This window comes from Protopterus annectens, chromosome 3.part1, assembly GCF_019279795.1.
Source record: "Protopterus annectens isolate FY-2018-M chromosome 3.part1, PAN1.0, whole genome shotgun sequence".
Lineage (NCBI taxonomy): Eukaryota > Metazoa > Chordata > Ceratodontiformes > Protopteridae > Protopterus > Protopterus annectens.
The window spans coordinates 73,043,070-73,049,959 of NC_056732.1; the positions used below are offsets into that span (position 1 = coordinate 73,043,070).

The window sequence follows — 6,890 nt, forward strand, 5'->3', positions numbered from 1 at the left end:
ACTCCAAATAATTTCAACTCAACTGAGTTTACAACACATGGTAACATACTTAATATATAATCCGAACTATGTATTGTATGTATGTTCCTTTTGCTACATAGACATGATGTTGACTTGTCTTTTGTGCCACCATTTTCAAATGATATTATTTTAACATAACATTCTGTTTTCTTTTTTTCATTTATTCACAGGGTCCAGATCTAAAGTGGTATCATCTGACCAACACATGTGCCTACATGGTTCCACTGGATTGCAGCCCAGCCAAGCATCTGACTATACTCGTATACCTTTCCATTTCCTCTTTTTATTCACAAAGTGGCAGTTAATTATATATTTCCTAGCAAATTCTTTGCATAAACTGCAGCAGTAAAATACATGCTGCCTTTTCCTTAAAGCATTACTGATGAAATATTTTAAGATAGAATATATATTAGTTTTTATTACCTTCTGAATCCCTCTAGTTTTACGCTGTCAGATCAAGTAGATGTTTGCCTGTTAGGATTTTCTTTTCTTACTTCTTCTGCAGCTTTAATTTACAAAAAAAAAACAGTCCAGGAAATTGTTTCCGAATCAGTTAACTGATGTTTCTGGAAGACAAATGTTAGGGGTTTGTTTATAATGAAGAAGGCCCACCTTGCTTCATTTGCTCTGCACGACAACAGCCTAGTGCTAGGACATTGTATACATTCCACTGCTAAAAATAGCTAGGTACGTACTTAGCCATGTTATCACATGCAACTTTCCATTTGCCCTCTGATCTGGGGTGAATGAGTCTCCTCTCACTAATCATGTCTACTTGCTGATTTTTTTTTCTTCTGGCAGTGTTTATATAGAGTGAAACAGGGAAACCAGTCTGAGTACTAAGTTATGTAAAAGACCTGTCTGAATGTTTGGAAATAGTCTGTGCTAATCTGAACTAACTGACCTGTGGTTTTTAAGAGTCTGTAAACAGTTTAACATTTGTAACATTAAGCAATTCAGATTAATCTGTCACATTTTGTTCATACTTACAAGAACGGTACAACAACAACAGTAAATATATCTTAAACCTATCATTTCAATATCAGAAAGTATGTATGATTATGTCTTTTGTATAAAAATGTACCTGGCCATCATAGCTCTTAACTGTCCAGATTTTTGCAGAATGTCCAGGTTTTTGCCTCATAATTTTGGTCTGCTCCTCATAAAATCTGCAATTTTCTGACAAATCACTGAAGATTGACATTGCTAAATAATGACATACATTTGAATTTCATGTTTCATATCCTTCAGAAAATGCATGGTAACAAAAATCCTCTTATTCTAGTAACTTTCTAAGCTTATAAGAGCAATATTTAATATTTGTATCTATTTTTGAGTCTTTGTCCCCCCATTATTTTAGTCTTTGTCCAGATTTCTTGAGCTAAGAGGGTGAGAGGTATGCTGGCCATACTGTCTGAGAAGTACTTATCTGGCAATGCATTATTAAAATGTGTGCTGAAATGAACATAATATATAGAAAAGTGCATATATAACAAACATTCTTTATGGCTGCCTCACAAGCTTTTAATAGGACTAGACTGAGATCTGCATTGGGTGTGCTTCTGTTGCAGGAAAGGGTCCCCATTATTGCAGAGGTATTTGCCACCACCCAGGATTATATCAATACATTTGCAGTTCTGTTTGGAATCTTCTCTTGTTAATACTACCTATTATACTATTCATGAATAAACTGAAACTTAAGTGACCTTTAGCTTAATAACCCTGAGATGTTGAGAATGTTAAATCCATGTTTATTCATATGATTATACATTTATACATATGTACTATAGTGGATGCTTTTGTGTCTGTGTGGTCTTCCAGTAGGTTTAATAAAAGTAAAGCTGCAAAAACTGTCTCCAAATACTACTACCCACTATATACTGAAGAAATATGCATATTTTTGGTTGCTTGTCTTATACAACCTTAAAATGTATTTTTAGATGAGTATTCCCATCTCTAAACTGGTTGCATGCAGACTCATGTTTTGTCTGTTAAATATCGGTATTATATATTTTCGACCCTCTGTAAACTAAGTTTCTAAGAGTTGCTTAGAAAGAATACTCTTTTGAGTACCCAGAGTGTTTTTGCTACACACTTTGGTGGGCCTAAGGGTAATTAGTTAAGTATTATTGCCTGTTTTCTCAAAGAATACACTGGAGCTATGCATCAGGAAGCTGTTACTTGTGGTGCAACTTTGACATAGGATGTTGACCATTGGATGAATTACAAGCTGCATAAAGAATATGTCCAAATAAAGTAGTATCTCTGCAATGAATGGGTACTTTCAGAATCAGAGCAGACCATCCATAAACACAGTGCAAGGTTCTTTTCACCTGAAGTCTCCAATATATCTTCAGAAAAATGAAAACATTTGCTCAGAGGCATAATTAGGTCATCTGGAGTACTGGTCAGTTCCCTAGGAAAAAAAAAACACTCTTCCTTCATTCCTGCTTCTTAACTAAATGCTGGTACTATGCTTGTGCCCCAGCAGCAACTGCACCTTGTTCTCCTTGACAACTTGAGCCCAGGGCAGTCTCCACTTTGCACTTTCTCCTCCTAACCACCCATCCTTCCATCCATCCATCTTTAAAGCCTCTTGGTTTAATGAGTCACATCATAGTTAATTGATCCTGTATTTTATTATACTGAGTGTTCTCCTTCACTAATTCATTAGGTAACATCTCTGTTTTGCTAGTAAAAGTGTTTTCCCTGTGATTTCCCACTTTTACAGCTCAGTCTTGCACTGAAGGACAGTATCAGTTGGTTTTCTAGACAGTGGGTAAACTGATGAGAGCAGTAGAGGTTATTTTGTGGCAGGGAATAATTCTCTGCTATTTCTGAGGGGATAACATTATTGTCTGGAGTTGTAACTATTTTCTTATTGGTTCTTTCACTTTTCCCCTCAGCTTTACATTGCTTATAGCCATGCTGAGAGAAGTTTTTCTGGTGTTTTGAACTTTATATATATACTTTTCAAAGAAGTATCTAATGTTTGTTGCAGTTATAGTCTCTGGGTAATTTTTGTACTTTTTTGTTTATTTTATCAAATTTTATATATTTTACAATGCACTTGTCTAAAGTCACTAACTTTGTGTCATTAACAGTCTCCTGGCTGTTAGAATATCAGATTGCATCCAATTCTAGTTAATCTAAGTGTCCTCCCTGTGATTTTACACTTTTTATATCACTTTATTACATTAGTTATACTTTCAGTTACAGTTGCTTACATTGTGCATGTTTAGTAGCTTGATTGTGTTTTTGTGTTTAATAAATACTTCATTTTGTTATGAGTGTTTTCCTTTGTTAATTCATTACATAGCATCTCCATTTTGCTAAGTGTTTCCTTATGACTTTTCCACCTACTTTTACAGCTTAAACTTATACCAAGTACAGTTTTAGCTGGCTTGCATGGCAGAATATAAACTTGCTGAGAGCAGTGGTGGTTATTCCATAGCAGGGAATAATTTGAGGCTGTTTCTGAGGGTGGACATTATTGATTAGAGTTTTAAATGCTTTCTTATTGGTTCTTTTACTTTTTTCCCTCTCCTCAACAGTGTGTGATGGGACTCAGTGCAGCTTCTGCACAGAGCTGTTCTTGACAGACACAGGCACTTTAATTTTCAAACTCTGTCTCTCTTAAGAACCTTAACTAACTTCACCTTCCACTTATAGCATGTCTAAGTTGCAGAGTTAAGCGACAGTACATCATTACATGTCTAAAGCCTATCTTATTGCCATTGTAGACCAAATTACTTACTGCCTATCTGACTTTGGTTCTTGAAACTATTTTCTTTCTGTCTACATGTATTATGTACCCCAAATCAATGACCTGAACAAGGAGCCAAAACAATATCATATCCTCCTATTTCACCCACCAATCCAAATATTGTCCGCATATAGTTATCTTAATGTTCAAGAAATCAATTAAATCTTTCTCATCCATTTTTCTTGAAAAAAATAGTTTAACCCAGAAATTGAAACATTATTATATGCTCTTTTTCTTCACAGGCACATCTTGCACCCTTGGCCAAAATGGAAGTGTAGCAAACTAACCTGCCCTTTGTGGCTGGTCTCATTACATGTGGAATACGTAGGTAATTTAAGAATTGCTTGATGCTCACAGACAATAATATTTTACTTAATGCATCACTGTTTATTTGTGAGAGGCATAAATAACTAGCCAAATTCAAAGCCAGATTTTCACAATCAAACCCATCCTGTGAACATCAGTCATCTACATCAGAAGCCGCACAAACTAAATTATCAAGCACTGAGGCACTAAAAAACTCCATACCCAAGCTGCAACGGACTAATAGGTCTTACATAAACTAAGAACTGCAATGCCATTTAGTGACAACTCAGCTGTGAGTCACCATAAAACAGTAGATCCCAGACTAATCACATCTAAGCAATCTTCAAACAGAAATAGAAATGCACTAGAGATTTGTAACTCCATGAGTCACAAGGATTCCATACTCATGAGGCTAGTCAAAAACAGGGTGACAGTGAACTGTCCCTTAGAAGCCAAGATTGCTTATACTAAAAGGCCTTCAGGACCCTTAAACAGACAACTACAGGTACAGCATGGTGGTGGTCTATGTTGCTGTAATTGACTTGACTCACAGAACCCTGAAGAATATGAAAAGAGATACAACAGAGTTCTCCACGCATGTCACAAATGCATGAAAACACTAGTTTTGGGTGGAATCCTTCCATTATCAAAATTGCTGCTGAGGTTTAAAGAAGAAATGATTGGCTTTAACAACTGACTCGACACTTGATATCATTCTAAGTGGTCCACTATGTGTCAGCCTGGCATGAAATGCTTGACAATCATTCTTGCTTCATCGGGGATGGTCTGGACCTTACATTCTATGGCTTCCACATACTGGCAAAAGCTTTTGCAACCTCTATTGTGCTTGTTTAGGCAGGGTCCAGTTTATGAACATCTCAGCTTAAGAACAAAGTTACCACTGAACTATATCAAGATGATGTTTCTTAAGGTTAGAGGTCTAAATAATAAACTGATGGATCTTGAGGCCCTCCTGTATTTAGAGCACATGTATCTATGTGTTGTTTCACAAACTCGGTTTAACTGCCCAGCCCACAGAATACTCTTTCAATGTCTGGGATATGTGCTTACCACTCATTTAGAACTGATGGAAACTCTGGTGGCATATCCATATTTGTTAGAGACCACATTACCTTGACACAGATACATAACCCCAGAGGCATCTATTCCAAACCCGCTTGTCTCTGATGAAATCAAGCCAACAACCATCACGAAAGACTATGTAATGAAGGCACTCTCCAAAACAAGGAATACCTCATTCATAGGGCCTGACAAAAATACACAGTTGTCTAATTAATAGCACTATATGAACATTAGTGGACCCACTCCTTAACCTCTTCAACCTGAGTCAAGCAACTGACTTTGTCCCATGTGAGTGACATACTGCTGTAGTGATACCACAGACCCTAGGAATTACAGACCCATCAGCCTAAGATGTATATATATATATTATATATATATATATATATATATATATATATATATATATATATATATATATATGTGTGTGTGTGTGTATGTGTGTGTGTGTGTGTGTGTGTGTGTGTGTGTGTGTGTGTGCGCACAGCCATGGAATGTATCACAGCTAACCTAATTAGCTATGATATCAAAAATCTTATCAGGCTTGACCCTGAGCAGTTTGACTTTATCATGCATAGATTCACTCTAATGAATCTTGTAAATTTCTTTGAGAGTTACTCAAGCTGCAGAATGTGGACAAGATGTCCACATAGCATACGTTAACCTTGCCAAGACATTTGTTAGCATACTACATGCAAATATAATAAGTAATTTGAAGGAGCTCCAAATGTAACTGTATGTGGTTAGGTAGCTGGCCAACTGGCTTAGAAATAAGACTTGCATAGCAAGAATAGAGGATGCATCCTCTGTGAACATGAGGGTGACCAGTGGATTTCTGCAGTTATATGTGCTAGGACCTCTGCTGTTTGATATCTTCTTCTCATATCTCCACCTATGAAATAAGGATCTTGGGTTAACAAAGTTTGTGAATGATTGTAAACTGGGAGTCATCTTTCTCCTCTAACAAACATGCACTCCAGCATGAGTTTACACTTATAAATAAGTGGTGTACTAAAAGTGGGTTCAAAGTCAATGCCAAAAAGTGCAGCATTGTAGCATTTGGTGAGCACCCCTTAGCTTCTGTTTGTAGCATAGAAAACATGTCACTTCAAAAAGAAAAGACTGTGAGACACCTGGACTGTATCAAGCATAAGGCAACCTAGGCAGCTGCCTAGGGCCTGGTGCATGCTGAAAGGCCTGGCCACAGCAACATTAATTAAAAAAAAGAAAAAAGTTCATCATGACTACTATAAAAAAAAATAATAATAATAATCTTTCTTTTGACTTATCCCAGTTAGGAGTTGCCACAGCAGAACTCCGGACCGCTAATGAGTGGCAGTGGATTTTTATGGTTCAAAGTTGCCAGCCCGACACCCAACCTTCAAAGAAGGCGCACCCATTCACACACACGCCTACCTGCATGTCTTTAGGCATCACTCACCCGTAGGGAGGACATGCAGACACCACACAGAAGGTGCTCCAGACGAGAATCAAACAGAAGAACCTCTTGCTGTGAGGTGACAAGGCTAACCGCTGCACCACCGTGGAAGATAATAATCATAATAATAATAATAATAATGTAACACACTGCTGTTCAGCATGCAAGAGCTCCAGTCTCATTGGCTTGCACTTGAGTCAATGAAAGAGAAAGTTGAGTTGTCACACACGTGCAAGATATCCAGGACATAAAATGGAGAATGGGTGCCCAAGTATGCAT

The 6,890-nt window shown here is 37.1% G+C and overlaps 1 protein-coding gene across 1 annotated transcript in view; it reads right to left on the reverse strand.

Moving 5' to 3' along the window:
* KLHL38 (kelch like family member 38) overlaps nt 1-1,167 on the reverse strand; it is a 214,526-nt gene extending 213,359 nt beyond the window's left edge. Inside the window, exon 1 of the mRNA XM_044066588.1 lies at nt 445-1,167. The gene's annotated coding sequence lies outside the window, so the exon portion shown is untranslated. The remainder of the gene's footprint in view (nt 1-444) is intronic.
* Nucleotides 1,168-6,890: the final 5,723 nt, after the last annotated feature.